The 16,596-nt window shown below is 43.3% G+C and overlaps 1 protein-coding gene across 1 annotated transcript in view; it reads left to right on the top strand.

Annotated features, from left to right (window-relative positions):
• The window catches only part of PRKN (parkin RBR E3 ubiquitin protein ligase), a 1,108,857-nt gene that overhangs the window by 978,489 nt on the left and 113,772 nt on the right, over positions 1-16,596 (top strand). The gene's annotated exons all lie outside the window — the stretch shown is intronic.

Here is a 16,596-nt window from a genome sequence, read left to right as displayed (position 1 = left end):
GATGAGAATATTTATTTGCTTTCTTCCCCACACATCCAAGCAGAGATGATTCATAAGTCAAATGAGGGTTGAAGGTTGAGATTTAGAATCTTTTCTCTTTCTCTTTCTTGTGCCACTTCAAGAGCCATTCTTTATGGAGTAGTGTTCCTCAACCTTTTATTGGATGTTGACACTCTCTGACCTTGTTATTTTTTTCCTGGAATTGCCATCCTACCAGTTGCCCCTCTAATCTTGTGTTGTGATCTTCATTTACACAATTTTGGAATATTCTAGGAGTTAATGGAGGACTGTATGGTCCCCAGATGAGAAATGCTGGTCTATAGCCCATTTGGTGGAGAATCAATTCATTGATGTGTACAGTGTATATTTATTAGTACAGCAGTAATAACCCTACCAGAGGACAGAGTCCATGTTCCTTTAACTGCAGCATGAGGAGAAGGAAATTATTGGGTTAGAGTGGGCCTGGAAGGCTGCATTTGAACAGGTAGAGTGTTTGGCAGAAAGAGCCAAACCCACCCACCTCAGGGATGGCAGAGAAGGAAGTACAGTTTAGAAGAGGCTAATGGGATATAAAGATATCCCCGGGGCTGGAGAGATAGCATGGAGGTAAGGCGTTTGCCTTTCATGCAAGAGGTCATCGGTTCGAATCCCAGCGTCCCATATGGTCCCCCGTGCCTGCCAGGAGCAATTTCTGAGCATGGAGCCAGGAGTAACCCTGAGCACTGCCGGGTGTGACCCAAAAACCACAAAAAAAAAAAAAAAAAAAAAAAAAAAAAAAAAGATATCCCCGGGGCCGGGAAGGTGGCGCTAGAGATAAGGTGTCTGCCTTGTAAGCGCTACCAAGGAACGGACCGCGGTTCGATCCCCCGGCGTCCCATATGGTCCCCCCAAGCCAGGGGCGATTTCTGAGCACATAGCCAGGAGTAACCCCTGAGCGTCAAACGGGTGTGGCCCAAAAACCAAAAAAAAAAAAAAAAGATATCCCCGGGGCCAGGGTAGGGGTAAAGAGGAGAAGATGAAGAAGAGAAGGAGGCAGAGGATGGAGGAGGAAGAGGAAGTGAAGGAGAAAGGAAGAAGATGTTGAGGAGGAAAAGAAGGAGGAGCTGGAGAGATAACACAACCACAGGGTGTTTGCCTTGCATTGGCCTACCTGGGAGGAACCTGGTTCGATTCCTGGCATCCCATATGGTCCCCCAGCCTGCCAGAGTGATTTCTGAGTGCAAAGCAGGAGTAACCCCTGAGTGCCGCTAGGTATGGCCCAGAAACCATCAATCAATCAATCAATAAAGTTTAAAAAAAGAAGGGAGATAGCCTGAGAGATAGCATGGAGGTAGGGCATTAGGGCATTTGCCTTACATGCAGAAGGACTGTGGTTCAAATCTAGGCATCCCATATGGTCCCCTGATCCTGCCAAGAGTGACTTCTGAGTGTAGAGCCAGGAGTACCCCTGAATTCTACCAGGTGTAACCCTCCCAAAAAAAAAAAAGAAGGAAGATGGGGAAAAGGAGGAGTGAGAGGAGGAGGAGGGAGGAAGGAGAAAGAGGAAAGATGGAGGAAGAGGTGAAGAAATAAGGGAGGAGGAAAAGGAAGGAGGAGGGAGTAAAAGGGAGGAGAAGGAGGAGGAAACAGAGGAGGAAGTGGAGGAGAGCAGCCAGAAAGTACTGAGCTGAATGAAAAAGAACCATCAGACTGTTTAAAATGAAAAAATCTGGGACAGCTTCCTCACTTTCCAGAACTCAGTATCCAGCACTTTTCTATGCAACCTCTTGCAATAAAGAAGAAATTCTGATAGAGCCAAACCCTGTAGCGAGTCTGTTGACTCTCTGTTGAGCAAAGAGAGGGGTTGTTGATGATGGGACTTGATGTTCCAGGAAAAGCCTGGGGAAAAGGCACCTTCCAAAACCATGGCCAGTGCACACAGAGGCGAAATTGTCTGAGGATCTGTGTTCCTTCCTTTATCCTCTCCATGTTGTTTCCTTCCAAGGACAAATGCTAACCCATGTTTCAAGAACACACTTTAAGAGAGCTGAAGGAGTGAAGCACATAGGAAAAATCAAAGGTGGGGTCTTTCACAAAGGTGGGAGCTCATTCCTTCCATCCTTGATGGACGTGGTAGCTCGAGCTGGCTCAGGTTGATGTTAACTAAGGTCAACCTAGTGAATGAGAAGATCTGATGCCTTTATTGCTTTCCAGTGACTGGTCACAGGTGCTTTCTCTGAGGCACCTAAGTACAGGGAGATATTCAAGTCAGAATTACCGAGAGAGGCTCCAGGGAGAAAGGCTGCTATTGGAGACCTTACCTGTGAATAGATGCACTTTAGACTGGCACACTCCGAGCTCATTCAGCAGGAGATGGTAGTGAGAGGTGGTGAGCCTGAAGGAAGGTGGCCCAGGGCAGCAAGAGGACAGACTCACTCACCTGTTTCTTGGTGGGTATAGGTTGAACTCTTCTCTGGGCAGTAAATGGTTCACATGAACCTGGGACATCTTGAGATAGCAGAAAGCCAGAAAATTACCAACTAAGAGTGTTTGATATACAACACAGAAATTTCTACTTAATAAAAGAAAGGACTATAAAATATCCAGGTGCATATCTACATTAAAATTCATGAGTTCTTGGAACTGCAAAAAAAATGTTTTACATTAGTGTTAACATATATGCTTTTAGTTACACTAGCATTCTGGGAGATAAAGGAGGGAGAAAGGGATATATGCTTAGGAACAGGGATGAAGGGAGGACAACACTGGTGGTGAATGATATTCCCCTGATTCAGTGTTAATATGTACCTAAAATACTACCGTGAAAGATATGTAAGTCATTATGATAAAAAAATTGTGTTTTATTCAGAAATGTTCTTTGACTTACATGTATTATTATATTATATTATATTATATTATATTATATTATATTATATTATATTATATTATATTATATTATATTATATTATATTATATTAATTATACGATATGTTATGTTACTATATTATGTTATGTCAGTTTACCTCAATATGTTAATCAATTTTGTCTCTTGAATAAATTCTTACAATAAAAAAAAATTCATGAGTTCTTAGGTCTGCAGTTCAATGCCAAGAGCCTGCGGATTGGTGTTGCCTGAGCATGTTAGATTTCCAGGGTCACTCTCCAGGGCATCTTCACTCACGCTGCTCTCCTGCCTCCTGCCTTCCTCTGTTCTGTCTCTCACTTTAGCATCACACACCGGATTTTTGTCTTTATTTCCTTTGATTTCTCACTGTCTGTTGGTCACCTTGAAGGCCAGTTTCCCAACTGCATAGATCTGAGTAGTCTCTGTCTTTCACACTCAAGCCAGCTGGTCATTGTTGACCAAAGAAATGAAAAATCAGCTCTAAATGACCATCATATTCCCACTATATTACTTTTCTTCTAGCTCTGGCCTCAGTTGTTTGTGTTATGAATGTAAGAAAACATTAAAGCTAGTTAAGTAGGGACCCAGAGCTATAGCACAGTAGGAAGGGCCTTGCATGTGGTCAACCAGGGTTCAATTCCCAGCATCCCATGTGGTCCCCTGAGCCTGCTGGGAGTGAGTCCTGCACACAGAGCCAGAAGTAACCCCTGAGCACCACCAGGTGTGACCAAAAAAAAAAGTCTAATTAATTAAACAGGTAGGCCTGTTTAATGAAAATTACTGTATTATTTCTTTACTTATTTTTGGGTTTGGAGCCATACCCTGAAGCACTCAGAGCTTTGCACTCAGAAATTACTCCTGGCAGGCTGAAGGGAGGGGGGTGCATATGAGATGCCAGGGATAAAACCCAGGTGGACTGTATGCAAGACAAACACCCAACCCATTGTGCTATCACCTGGCCCAAAAGATATTGTTTCTTAACAAAGCAAAGGTATTGTTTCCTAACCCTCAGTCTTTAGGAGAGGATTTATTCTTGGTACATCTTAAAAGGCCTTTGTATAACAATTAAAGTACATTCTGAGATTGATCCGTTCTTATTAAAAATGTGTATTCATGGGGCTGGAGAGATAGCACAGCAGTAGGGTGTTTGCCTTGCAAGCAGCGACCCAGGACTGGCTTTGGTTTGAATCCTGGCATCCCATATGGTTCCCTGTGCCTGCCAGGAGCAATTTCTGAGCACAGACCCAGGAGTAACCCCTGAGCACTGCTGGGTGTGGCCCAAAAAAGCAAAACCAAAAAAAAGATGTGCATTCCATGTTCTTTTTTTTAATGATGGGATTGCCTTGGCTTTTTTTTTTTTAAGATATGGTAAATTCACATTCTTTGTCTTTATTCTTTGTGAAAATATTTGACAGTTTGAGAACAGTATGGGATGAAATGCACAGCTATTGATGAGTCGGCTGACTTAGCATGTTATTGTAGCGCATTCATAACATTAGTCGATTAGACTCAGTAGCAACCCAGAGAGAAAGCACTGACTTGACTGGTAGACATTTAAAACATTGCTCAGTGCAGCATGCCTGTCATTAAAGACAGAATGATCTGTGGATATTGCAAGAAAACGAAAAAGCCCATGGAACCAGCCCTAAGCATTTTAAGAAGTGGCAAACTTCAGGAGACATCCTAGAGTGGTGATGGGTAAGTGGGGGAAGTTCTAGGGGAGAACAGTGATGGCTTCAAGTGGCCTTATTTCAATATCACAAATGAATATACTTTCATTTTTTCAGACCTGATCAGCTTCTAACCACAGCTCTGTGCTTCCTTTCACGCAAAGAAATGTTGGGAGTTTGTTTTTTTCCCCCTTTTAATGCTTTGTTGTTTTTTAAACTTTATTTAAAGAAAATGCATCACATAGTTGACATAGTTAAACATAATGCATTTGTTTCCAGTGAGAGAAAAGTTATTTAAAAAAAAAGAATAGAGGAGCCAGAGAGATAGCGTGGAGATAAGAATAGAGGGGCCGTAGTGATAGCATGGAGGTAAGGCATTTGCCTTTCACGCAGAAGGTCAGTGGTTCGAATCCCGGCATCCCATATTGTCCCCAAGCCTGCCAGGGGCGATTTCTGAGCGTAGAGCCAGGAGGAACCCCTGAGCGCTGCCAGGTGTGATCCAAAAACTAACTAACTAACTAAATAAATAAATAAATATAAAGAAGAAAAAGAAGTGAAGTGAGTGGAGCCATAACAACAGTGGTAAGGCATTTGCCTTACATGAGGCCAACACAGGACGGACCCGGCTCGAATCAAGATGGGCCAGAGAGATAGCACAGTGGTGGGATGTTTGCTTTGCATACAGCCAACCCAGGACAAACTTAGGTTCAATTCCTGGCATCCCATATGGTCCCCCAAGCCTACCAGTAGTGATTTCTGAGCGCAGAGCCAGGAGTAACCACTGAGTGCTGCCGGATGTGGCCCCAAAACCGAGAGAGAGAGAGAGAGAGAGAGAGAGAGAGAGAGAGAGAGAGAGAGAGAGAGAGAGAGAGAGAGAGCACAGTGGCAAGAAAATTTGTGAAAATCATAGTATCTGGAGGTGCATGGGGAGGAGGGCGGGCAGACATATGGCCTCCAGTTTCCTCTTTGATTCTGGAGACCAGCTCTTGCCAGATACGGGGTTTGGGAGGCCCCATACCGGAGCCCTTCTCCCTGGCCTGGGGAGTGCTGGGAGGCTTGGCAGGCCCCCAGCCGTCCTTGTCTTTTTCCCCTGACTCCAGGCCTTTCCTGGGTACCAGCTCAGATGGCCAGAAGTGGGTTCAGGTGGACTCTTAGTGATCCTCAGGCTTCCCCCCTCCCTCCGTACTCCAGGGGGGAGGTGCATGGGGAGGAGGGCGGGCAGACATCTGGCTTCCGGTTCTCTCTTTGATTCTGGAGACCAGCTCTTGCCAGATACGGGGTTTGGGAGGCCCCATACTGGAGCCCTTCTCCCTGGCCTGGGGAGTGCTAGAAGGCTTGGCAGGCCCCCAGCTGTCCTTGACTTTTTCCCCTGACTCTAGGCCTTTCCTGGGTGCCAGCTCAGATGGCCAGAAGTGGGTTCAGGTGGACTCTTAGTGGTCCTCAGGCTTCCCCCCTACCTTTTCCTACACTAATGGAAATGTGCTTTGGGGGGAGGGAGGGCCATTTTAGTACTGGTTTATGTTGGGACAGTCACTGGAATTTTTTTCTCCTTGTTTCCTATTGATAGTATTGTATGCATATATTTTATATATCCATAACATCCATCTTGTTTTGTGACCTTGATACCACCCTACAAATCTCATTTCTAATATTTTACTGCCTCAGTCCCAACCCTTATTTCCCCCCATCTTCCCATGTAGGTGCAGCTCATGACCTGAAGCTCACCACATAGAGTGATAAGTGCAGTTAGAGAAAAAACTACACTGAAAACTATCATAACAATGTGAATGAATGAGGGAAAAAGAAAGCCTGTCTCGGTACATGTGTGGGTGGGGTGGGGAGTAGATAGATCTGGGAAATTGGTGGTGGGAATCCTGCACTGGTGAAGAGGGGATGTTCTTTACATGACTGTAATCATACAACTACAATTATATTTGTAATCACGGTGTTTAAATAAAGATAATTTATAAAAAAAAGAAAAGAAAATTATAGTATCTCCAAAGAAGTCATTAAGACAATGGCAGAAAGTTTAGTAAGCTTTTGTTGTTAGTTGTCCATTCCGTTAAATGTGTTCTAATAGTGATGTCAGTATCAAACTAATGAAGTTGTCCAGGAATTCAAAGCACTATCACTGATACTGCGGCTTTTGTGGGGCATGTTTTCAGCTTCCAGGTCTCCTGGAAGAAGGAGGATACAGCAGAGGGTGCCCACACTGTCTCTCAAAAAAAATAGAATCTCTGGTGATATCAGCCCAAATAGCAGCATACATAAAGTTTGGTCAGATTGTTGTCCCCAAAGAGAATTGTTCGAGAAGTGGTGGCAGGGCCATAGGCATAGTCGTGATTCTGGGTGATGGATGCAGCGAGTGTGACTTCTACTCTTGAGAAGCCAACTTTCAGTTGGAGTGCTTTCTTTTGATAACAAATTAGGCTTAGAGAAAAATCGCACCACATTGAGAAAGAGAATTTCCACACACACTAGACCCAGGACTGCAAGACCTGACTCCACTAGGTACAGACACATACATCTATATACATGCACAAACATACCCATCATGTAGGCATGCGCACATACATAAACACATGTGCACAATGTTCACATAGGGTCATATACCACATCCACACATATATACATAAACACACACATGTGTGCATATACTCATAGACTTGGTGACTGTCACGGTGCCTTGTCATTTTGAAGAAGCCAGGATGTGCCCCGTACCTGCACGTTTTCTGTGTGCAAGAGGTGAGCAGAGAATCAACACTGCAGCTGTTTCTGGAATGGCCTTCCATGCTCACATCCTGCACACATATTACATTAAGGCACTTTAGTCTCTCATCTTCCCTCCCTTGCCTCAAGGGCAGGTTGTGTCATCCAGCACCCAGGCCACCATGTGGTTGCCAGCATGCTCTCTCTCTCTTTCTCTCTCTCTTTCTCTCTCTCTCTCTCTCTCTCTCTCTCTCTCTCTCTCTCTCTCTCTCTCTCTCTCTCTCTCTTTCCCTCCCTCCCTCTCTACTTCCCACCCTCTCCCCAGAAAGCTAAGATGACTGTGTTTGTTTAATTTTATATGAAACAGAGCTCAGATAGATCAGCTAGGACTTCATTTTGTTGGGTGCCTTAAATAGATCGATTTTTTAATGAAAAATGCTCCCAAAATGTAATTTGCGGTTAGTACATACAAGAGCTAAAACTACTGGGCATTACCCATGCCAACCAGATGTTTGGGGTGGGGAGGGTTTCTTTCTCTCTGCTTTCTTCTTCCCTGTGTGTCAAAGACTTGTAAACTGGTAGAAACCATGACCATGAATTTCCAATCAAGAGTATGAAAAGTTAACACGCATATCAGAAAAGCTATATTTCCTTTCCAGCTCCTATTAGTGTGATTGAGATCATCCCACTGCCTAGAATGGATTTATTTTATAATGTTGGAGCATGTGTTCTATTTTTTTTTTAAATGAACTCCAGCACTCCACATCCTCAGAGCAATGTAGCATAAGGTTGACATAGCCAACACACACGTCTCTCTCATTTGGACCATCTTGCTGGTGGGTCTTATTTCTAAAGTTAATAGATGGGGCCTGTTGGTTTACTGGTACTACCCTAATCAATATTTGTATTCCACCCTAGGGTGTGATCTGGTGATAGGATTATTGGATTACTCCCCACTTGGTATTCCTCTCCCACCCTAGGGTGTGGCCTGGTTCTTGTCAATAAAAACAGGGATCTAAGGAAGGCAGAGGCACATTTTTCAGTCTTCTTCCACTAAGCTGGATTCCTTCTTAGGAGCAGAGAGCTTGGGTGGTTGAATTCCTTCCTTGAATGCTGAATTCCTGAACCCGTTCTTGCACCTCTTCATTGTGTGGATTATTTCCTGCATCAACATTTGCTTTCAGACCTGTGTCTCACTAGGTCCTCTTTTTGGAGTCCTAGGCTCCACTAACAGGAATCCCAAAAAGGACCCCTCTTCCCCCACCTTGAATGTTCACCCTCACAACATAGTGGCTGTTGAAGGAACAGGAATTTGTCTTAAACTTATTTAATTAAAGAACAGTGATGTGAGGCTGGAGCGATGGTGCAGTGGTAGGCCATTTGCCTTGCATGCTAACCCAGGATGGACTGTGGTTTGATCCCCTGGCATCATATTTGGTCCCCCAACCCAGGAGTGATTACTGAGTACATAGCCAGGAGTAACCCCTGAGTGTCACTGGCTGTGGCCCAGAATTAAAAACAAAGAAAAGAACAGTGATGTACTAAGTTACTGAGTTTGACACCATTCCCACCACTAGTCTCAGCTTCCTTCCATCACTACTCCTATCTTCCAACTATGCCCCAGCCTCTCACCTGCCACCTTAACAGGTACATTTCAAAGTTCTGTGGTTATCATTGAGATCTCATGGTTTCAGTTTTGTTGAGTCTGTGTTTTGGATACATAGGATCAGAGTTTTGATTTGTATTTTTTATTTGTTTGTTTTGGGTTTTGGGGGGAGGGTTGCATCTGATATATTGCAGTTTAATGTGGTTGAAATGAGGTGTTTAGCTTCTTCAAAAAATATGATTTTTTCCTTCTGTCTATTCTAGTCCTTCTCAGATATATCAAGATAAAAATTTTCCTACTCAGATGGCCTCCTGTTACAAATATTCCATCTGAATTCTGGCTTGATGGGGTTTGCCACATGAAATACAGGATGCCCAGTTAATTTTGAATTTCAGATCAAAATATCTAGGAAGACATACATAAAAAATAATAATTAAAACACTTTTATTGTCTAAAATTCCAGTTTTTAGTTTCATTTGAGACATCAGAGTAATCTAGAATTGTGCCTTGCAAAAAGAAAAAAAAAAGTTTCTCCAAAACCATCCTTGTTTTCATTTCTTCTTCTTTTCCTCTTGAGTTTCCTGCCAGTCTGACATAAGAGCAACTTCACAAAGGCTTGTTACTGTTGCCTTTACCCTATACCCGCTTATTTCCTTTTCTTGGGTGAGTCGAGATAAGTTAAAATCACCAAGTCCATCCTTATTGTTGCCCAGGAAATAAAGATCCAATCCAAATAATTGACTTTCTATTGAAGCACTCTTATTAAATCTGATAGCATATTTCTCTATGGGTCCCAAGAACTAAGCTTTTACTCCAAGTGTTTAATGAGAAATTTAAGCTCATGGTACAGTACTATATGTTTTTAAAAACTTTCAGAGTGATTTTTACTTGGGATTGAAATTGGGGTATTTTTTTAAAGAGTTTTAAGAGGAGCTGCTCTTAGGATTCAATCACTGTCATGTATCACGTCAAAACATCTTCAATGGGAAAAAAGACAATAAACCTTATCTTTTACTAGCATTGGTTTTACCATAACTTGTTTAAAGTGTGTGTGTGTGTATGTGTGTATGTGTGTGTGTGTGTGTGTGTGTGTGTGTGTGTGTTTGGTGGTGGTAGTGCTAGGGATCAAAGCCTCAGACATGAAGAACATTCATCCTCAGCCAATAGTATATTCTTAATCTCAGATTACCATTATAGCACTCAGTAATTTGTTTGTTTTAGGCCACACCCAGTAGCACTCAGGGTTACTCCTGGCTCTGCTAAGAAATTACTCCTGGCAGAATTGGAGGACCGTAGGGGTTGCTTGGGATTGAACTGGGTCAGCCTTGTGTAAGGCAAATGCCCTACCCACTGGGTTATCACTCCAGCCCCAGATCACATACTTTTAATCTTGTTGACTTATAAATTTCTCTATTATTCATTGAAGTGGTGGAAGCACCTGCGTGGATCAGCATCCAGTGTTGCTACTGACCTGGTTGGCACTGGAGGAAAATACAAAAGAGAAAGCGGCAGTGTCAATGCCTGATGCTCCCATGGCACCAGGTGCAGGCCTGAAGCTTGTTCACCCTCAAACATCAGTGTCAGGATCAGGCAGGAACTGATGTGTGTTTCCCATGGAATATCCCAGCCTTCAGTGGGCTACTGATGAACACTGAGTCATATGAAAAAAGAAAATCCGGGGCCGGTGAGGTGGCGCTAGAGGTGAGGTGTCTGCCTTGCAAGCGCTAGCCAAGGAAGGATCTCGGTTCGATCCCCCCGCGTCCCATATGGTCCCCCCAAGCCAGAGGCAACTTCTGAGTGCTTAGCCAGGAGTAACCCCTGAGCATCAAACAGGTGTGGCCCGAAAAACAAAAAAAAATAAAAAAGAAAACCCAGGTTGGCCTCATGCAAGGCAAATACCCACTGTGCTATCACTCCAGCCCCAGTAACTTTTTTTTTGTTATTTGAAACAAGTTTTACTTTATTTAGAGTGGAGAAAATAGAACAAATTCTTGATATTTGTTTATGAAATGATTTCTATTTCTCAGATACAAAATGATGCCTGAATTTTTTTTCAGTAATTTACTAGCATTCCTACAGGTTTCTCTTGCCATTTAGTGGGTATTTGGGAGTGGATGGATTGCACAGTTGCTCCTTCTGGCGACTTTTAAACGCAGGGTGCCCGCATCAGAAATTAATCACTCCCTGTTTTGGTCTTTGTTGTGAACCAATAGTAGACAAGAATCTTGCTGGTCTACCACCTATATCACATGAGGCTGGAGTTTCCCCAGGTCCTTCATCTTCTTTTAAGTGGTAAAGGGAGCGTGGTGTGTTAGTATCATTGATTTGACAATCAAGGTGTTTTTTATAGATGAGTGTGGATAAGTGAGCCCCGATAGCACAACTATCTTCTGGCCTGTAATGGTGATTAGAGCAGCAAAGGAGGCAGGGAAAATTAACCTATTAGCTTCACCTATAAATTTAAGCCAAGCCTCAGAGACCAGAGAACAACTTCATTACAAGTGGTTCACAAGCTCAGATGCTCAAGGAGAATAGCCATCAGCAACCATGTTGCATCCTTGGTCTTTCTCCAAAGCCAGCATGAAAGCAAGGCCTCCTGTAGAGCTCATGTACCTCTAGGCTTGATGAGAATAAAATCTCCCTGACCTAGGAAGTGAGGCACAAGGCAGAAAGAACTGTGGGACTCATTTCCCAGTGGCAGTATAGGTCTGGCTGCCACTAAAATCCACCTTGCTGGAATCTCAGGAGTTAGATTTATGTTAGAAAGACTAGAGAAGATGATGCCTTGTTTTGTCAAAAATGTCTTTTCTGGAAAACTCTGGACCCAATTCTGCTCTAAAATAGTGGCTGCAGGGATATTCTATGCAGGGATACAATAGCGGTTCAGTAGCGGCCCAAGTGGCCCAAGGCTGCCAGGGCTTCAGGGTTGCAGATCCCCAAGGCTATTAAGGCCCAGTGATGCAAAGCTTGCAGGTGGGACCTCGTGCCCACCCAAGGATGCCAACATGTAGCATCCACCCTCCTGAGAGGGAGGGAGAGATAGAGAGAGGAAGGGAGAGAGGGAGAGAGAGAGAGATGGAGAGAGAGGGGGGGGAGAAGAGAAACTAAGTATACATTTTATTCCTCCTGGTGTCTGAGGCCTGCCAGGAATGGCCCTGGTACAAAGAAGAAAGAAAAGTGAATAGATACAAAGCAAGCAGCATTTTTCCAATGCTTTACCTCTGCCCTCCCTCCCCTGCGAACCAGCAGGCGCTGCTCTGGTCACTCTTCAGCCCCCGGCCCAAAACAGTCCAGTTTTTCCTTTTATACTGGCATGACAAGAGACTTGTCCAGGGGGCGTGTCCAGGAGGCGTGTCCAGGTTTGGCAGTCATTAAAGGGGGGGTTTCTAAGGGGTGTGTCCAAGTCCAATTGCCATACAGGTTCTTAGATGTTTTGTAAACATCTCCTTTAGAAGAGATGTCCTTCTCCTTTAAAAGTTGGACTAGTCATGAAATTTTTCTATACGTGGATGTACATGCAATCTGTTATGCTGAGTGAAAAAAGTCAGAGGGAGAGCGATAGGCACAGAATAGTCTCACTCATCTATGGGTTTTAAGAAAAATTAAAGACATTATTGTAATAATGCCCAGAGACAATAGAGATGAGGACCGGAAGGACCGGCTCAAAATATGAATGAAGCTCACCACAAAGAGTGGTGAGTGCAGTTAGGGAAATAACTACACTAACAACTATCATGACAATCTTAATGATCGAGAGAAGTAGAATGCCTGTCTCGAATACAGGCAGGGGTGAGGATGGAGAGAAGGGGGCCATTGGTGGTGGGAATGTTGCACTGGTGAAGGGGGGTGTTTTGTTTATGACTGAAACCCAACTGCAATCATGCTTATAATCATGTTGCTTAAATAAAGATTTTTATATAAAGACAAAAAAAGAGAAAAAAAAAAAACAAAAAAGTTAAACTTAGGGTGTTAAAATGAGTATTTATAGCATGAGGATTGGGGTTGGTACTTTTTGTTGTTGTTGTTGTTGTTTGAGCCACACCCAATAGCATTCAGAACCTTACTCCTTCTCGCTCTGTGCTCAGAACTCACTCCTGGTGGGCTCAGGAGACCCTTTGGGATGCTGGGGATTGAACCCAGGTTGGCTGCAAACAAGGCAGATATCCTCCCCAATGTGCTATCATTCGATTCCAAGGCAATGTCACATTTCTCTATGGGAGCAGGCCAGCAAGGTACCTAGAGAAAGATGAGGTTCAGGTAGTGACTTTATGTTTGACTGTGGCATATGACTCAGTCCAAGAGACTGAGTCTGGACATGTGTGTCAGGAAGTAGAGGAAGGCGTCCTTACATGCAAATCTGCTCTCACAGGATATCAAAGCTCCATCTTTAGAAAAGTCAGAGAAGAGCCAAGCTTAGATTGTATTTGTTCAGGCTGTGGCAGGAGTGAATGACTTCTACAGCTTGAAAATTCAGGTCTAAAGGCACAACCATCTTCAGGAGGGAAAACAAAAATATCCACTTCTGAGTAAGGGACCGCAAAGGGTGAACTATCTGTTCTCTCCCCGGCGCCAAAGCCTGAAAGTTTGATCCTGGTGTGTCTTGCAATGGTGTTCATTTACATACTACATTAATCTCTGGGGACAAGAAATCCAGAGGTGGTTGATGCAAGATGTTCACATCCATTTAATTAACAGCCAGGTGAAATGAAGTTTTCCATTTCAATTTAGAGAGCGACCTTCAACAAAAGTTAGACAACTTTGGTGATGGGAATTCCCCTGATTCAATATTAATATGTACCTTAAATATTACTGTGAAAGATATGTAAGCCACTTTGGTCAAAATAAAAATTATAAATAAAAAAATATTGGAAAAGAAAGTGAGGCATGGTTTGGATGGATTCTAAGCCTTCATTGGTATCAAGAAACAGATAGATGTAACTGGCCTAACTGTGAGCTCAGAACAGACCTGGAGACATTTCTTTATCCTCAATAGAGCATCTCTTTGCAGATGAGAACTGGCTGGTGTTTCTTAAGAGCTCATGATTCTTTATTTGAAGTTATTCTGACATACTCTAATTATTTCCAAAGCAAGACTCAATCATCTACCGCATAATAAAAATGTAATGTTCCACTAAGCCAAGTGCCATTTTTCATAAATACTGGAAAACCAAAGCTCACCTCTATGAATTTAATACATCAACAAAGCCTTTTATTACCATATGTGTCTTATCAACTATACTTTCTTGAAGCCATAAATTAGCTTCTGGTGGTGCCTGTACCTTCTTTTTCTTTTTCTTTTTTCCTTCCTTTCTTCTGCCCTTCCTTCTTTCATTTCATTTTTTCTTTCTTATTTTTCTTTCTTCCTTCCTTTTTCCCTTCCTTCCTTCTTTCTTTTTTTTGGGGGGGGGGTCAGCAGTTATTCCTGGATCTGTACTCAGGAATTGGAATTACTCCTGGGATGCTCAGGGGACCATATGGGATGTTGGGAATCGAAACCAGGTCAGCTGCATGTATGGCAAATGTCCTCCCCACTATACTATCACTTGGCCCTTTCTTCCTTCTTTCTTCCTTCCCTTCTTCCTTTTTTCCTTCCCTTTCTTTTTTTCCTTTCTTTTTTCTTTTATTCCTTCCTTCCTTTCACCTTTTCTTTTTCCTTTTTTCCTTTCAACTGAAATGATATAAAGAGAATGAATCAAGTTCTGAAGTGCCCCTTTTGGTTCTTCTTCAAATCACAAATTGGGCTCCCTGCAACCTCAGGCAGTGTGGCTGGCACCCCCTGTCAGTGCCACAGTCACACATTCCCCATGATCTAACACCGCATGGCTAATAAAGAAATCCCAGCAGCCGCACCGGCACTGCTTAATTTGTTTCCATCGTGTGCGAACATAATTCTGACACGCTGAAAAATCACTGCACAGAGACTCCTCCTGCCATTGTTGCTGAGCGTGCTCAGTAGAACATTTGTCACAGCAATGCCAGGGATGTCTTCTGAAAAGCAATATTCTAAATGAAGCTGGATGGAGAATCCCCTTAATGGAGAACAGAACTGTGAATCCAGCTTATCTCAAACCTACTTAAGTAGATATTCATGATCCCCTTTTTGCGGAATATGAGTGACTCTTTGATAATAAAACCAAAGAATCCCTTCCCATTCTTCCCACCTCCGGGTGGCAATTTGGTTGAAGAATATCTGTTAAAACATTTTCTTATCATAACAGGCCAAGTCATAGGTTAACCCACCTTATGCATGTGAAGGTTTTAATAGAACTATGATCATATTAAATTAGCTAATCTAACCAAACAGATTTTCATTCTCTGGAGACGAAGATTCATCTCAGGTTTTGCAGCGCCAGTACATCCAGTGTGTGTGGGTGACTGCTTGGTGTGTCCCAGCTAAAAGTGGAAAGCTCTGGCTCCTGTGTCCTCTTTGATTGGAAGCTGGAGGGCAGCCGCCACTGCGCACACACGTTTTTCATAATTACACTGCCCGCGGGGTTGCCACCTGTCCTAATTTGATCTGATTAAGGTGAAATGCAAAAATGTCCTCATTGCTCTCTGAGTGGAACTGTGCCAAACTTGCTCTCAAGAGGGAAGAAGAGATGAAAATACCTGCAGCCCTGGAGGGCGGAGGCGCTGACAAAAATCCCTAGGTCCTGGGACTTGGGAAGCTGGGAGGACTTGTCCATACTGATGATAGGGGTGTGAGCACCCAACAAAGGGCCTTTCTATCAGGAACAATCAAAATGTCCAATGCAATCAGACCTCAACCCTACAAAGGGCTACACTTTGGGGGCTATCTCCAGTTTTCATTCATCGGAATGGTTTATTATACACACAGATTACACTCAATGGTGCACATGTCATCTTTTGGGTTTGATTAAAAGATACCGCCCCTTGGAGAAAAACCAATAGCACAATAGGAATGGAATTTTCCGTGCATGCAGCTGACCCGGGTTCAATTCCCAGTATCCCATAGGGTCCCCCAAGCCTGCAGAGAATAATTCCTGAGCACAGAGCAGGAATAATCCCTGAGTGCCTCTGAATATGGCCACAAAAAAAAAATAGTACAAACAAAAATGATACAAACAAAAATGGAGACTAGTCTCCAAAAACACGAAGCTGATGAAACTTCCAGCTACTCTGGTCTTTGGGCTGCAAACTTGAGGGCCTTCTTGGGAGGGCTGAGTCCCTACCCTGCCAAACCCTCGGTAGCTGCACCAACATGTTTTAAAAATCCTGCATAATATACATTCCATAGGTAAGTTAAAAAAAATTACCACCTCTGCTGTCAAGGTGAGACACCAGGGGAAATGATGAGGCATGTCAATTATTGGGCATGAAAATGTGTCCTCCTATATTGCTGAGTAAGAAGGATGAGACAGGAAATCTTGCATCATGTGATATCACATTCGAGAAACTCTATGTAAGTCGGTGTGTATGCAAATACCCAGTTGGCTACAGAGTTTGGTTTGGAGAATATTCATGAAGTGATTGGTAGTAATTGTCTCTGGGCAACACCAGTTCGTTTCCATTTTCTCACTTTGGGTTTTTTGTTTTGTTTTGGGAAACACACCCAGCAGTATTCAGGGGTTACACCTGGCTCTGCACTCAGGAATCACTCTTGACAGTGCTCAGAGAAACATAGGTGGTGTCAGATTGAAATCAGTTTGGCCTCATACAAAGTAAGTGATCTCCTTACTGTACCATCTCTGGCTCCAGAAACAACC

This window comes from Suncus etruscus, chromosome 18 (genome assembly GCF_024139225.1).
Source record: "Suncus etruscus isolate mSunEtr1 chromosome 18, mSunEtr1.pri.cur, whole genome shotgun sequence".
NCBI classification, from domain to species: Eukaryota; Metazoa; Chordata; class Mammalia; order Eulipotyphla; family Soricidae; genus Suncus; species Suncus etruscus.
Note: the sequence above shows the minus strand (reverse complement) of the source record. Positions and strands in the feature narration are given on the sequence as shown.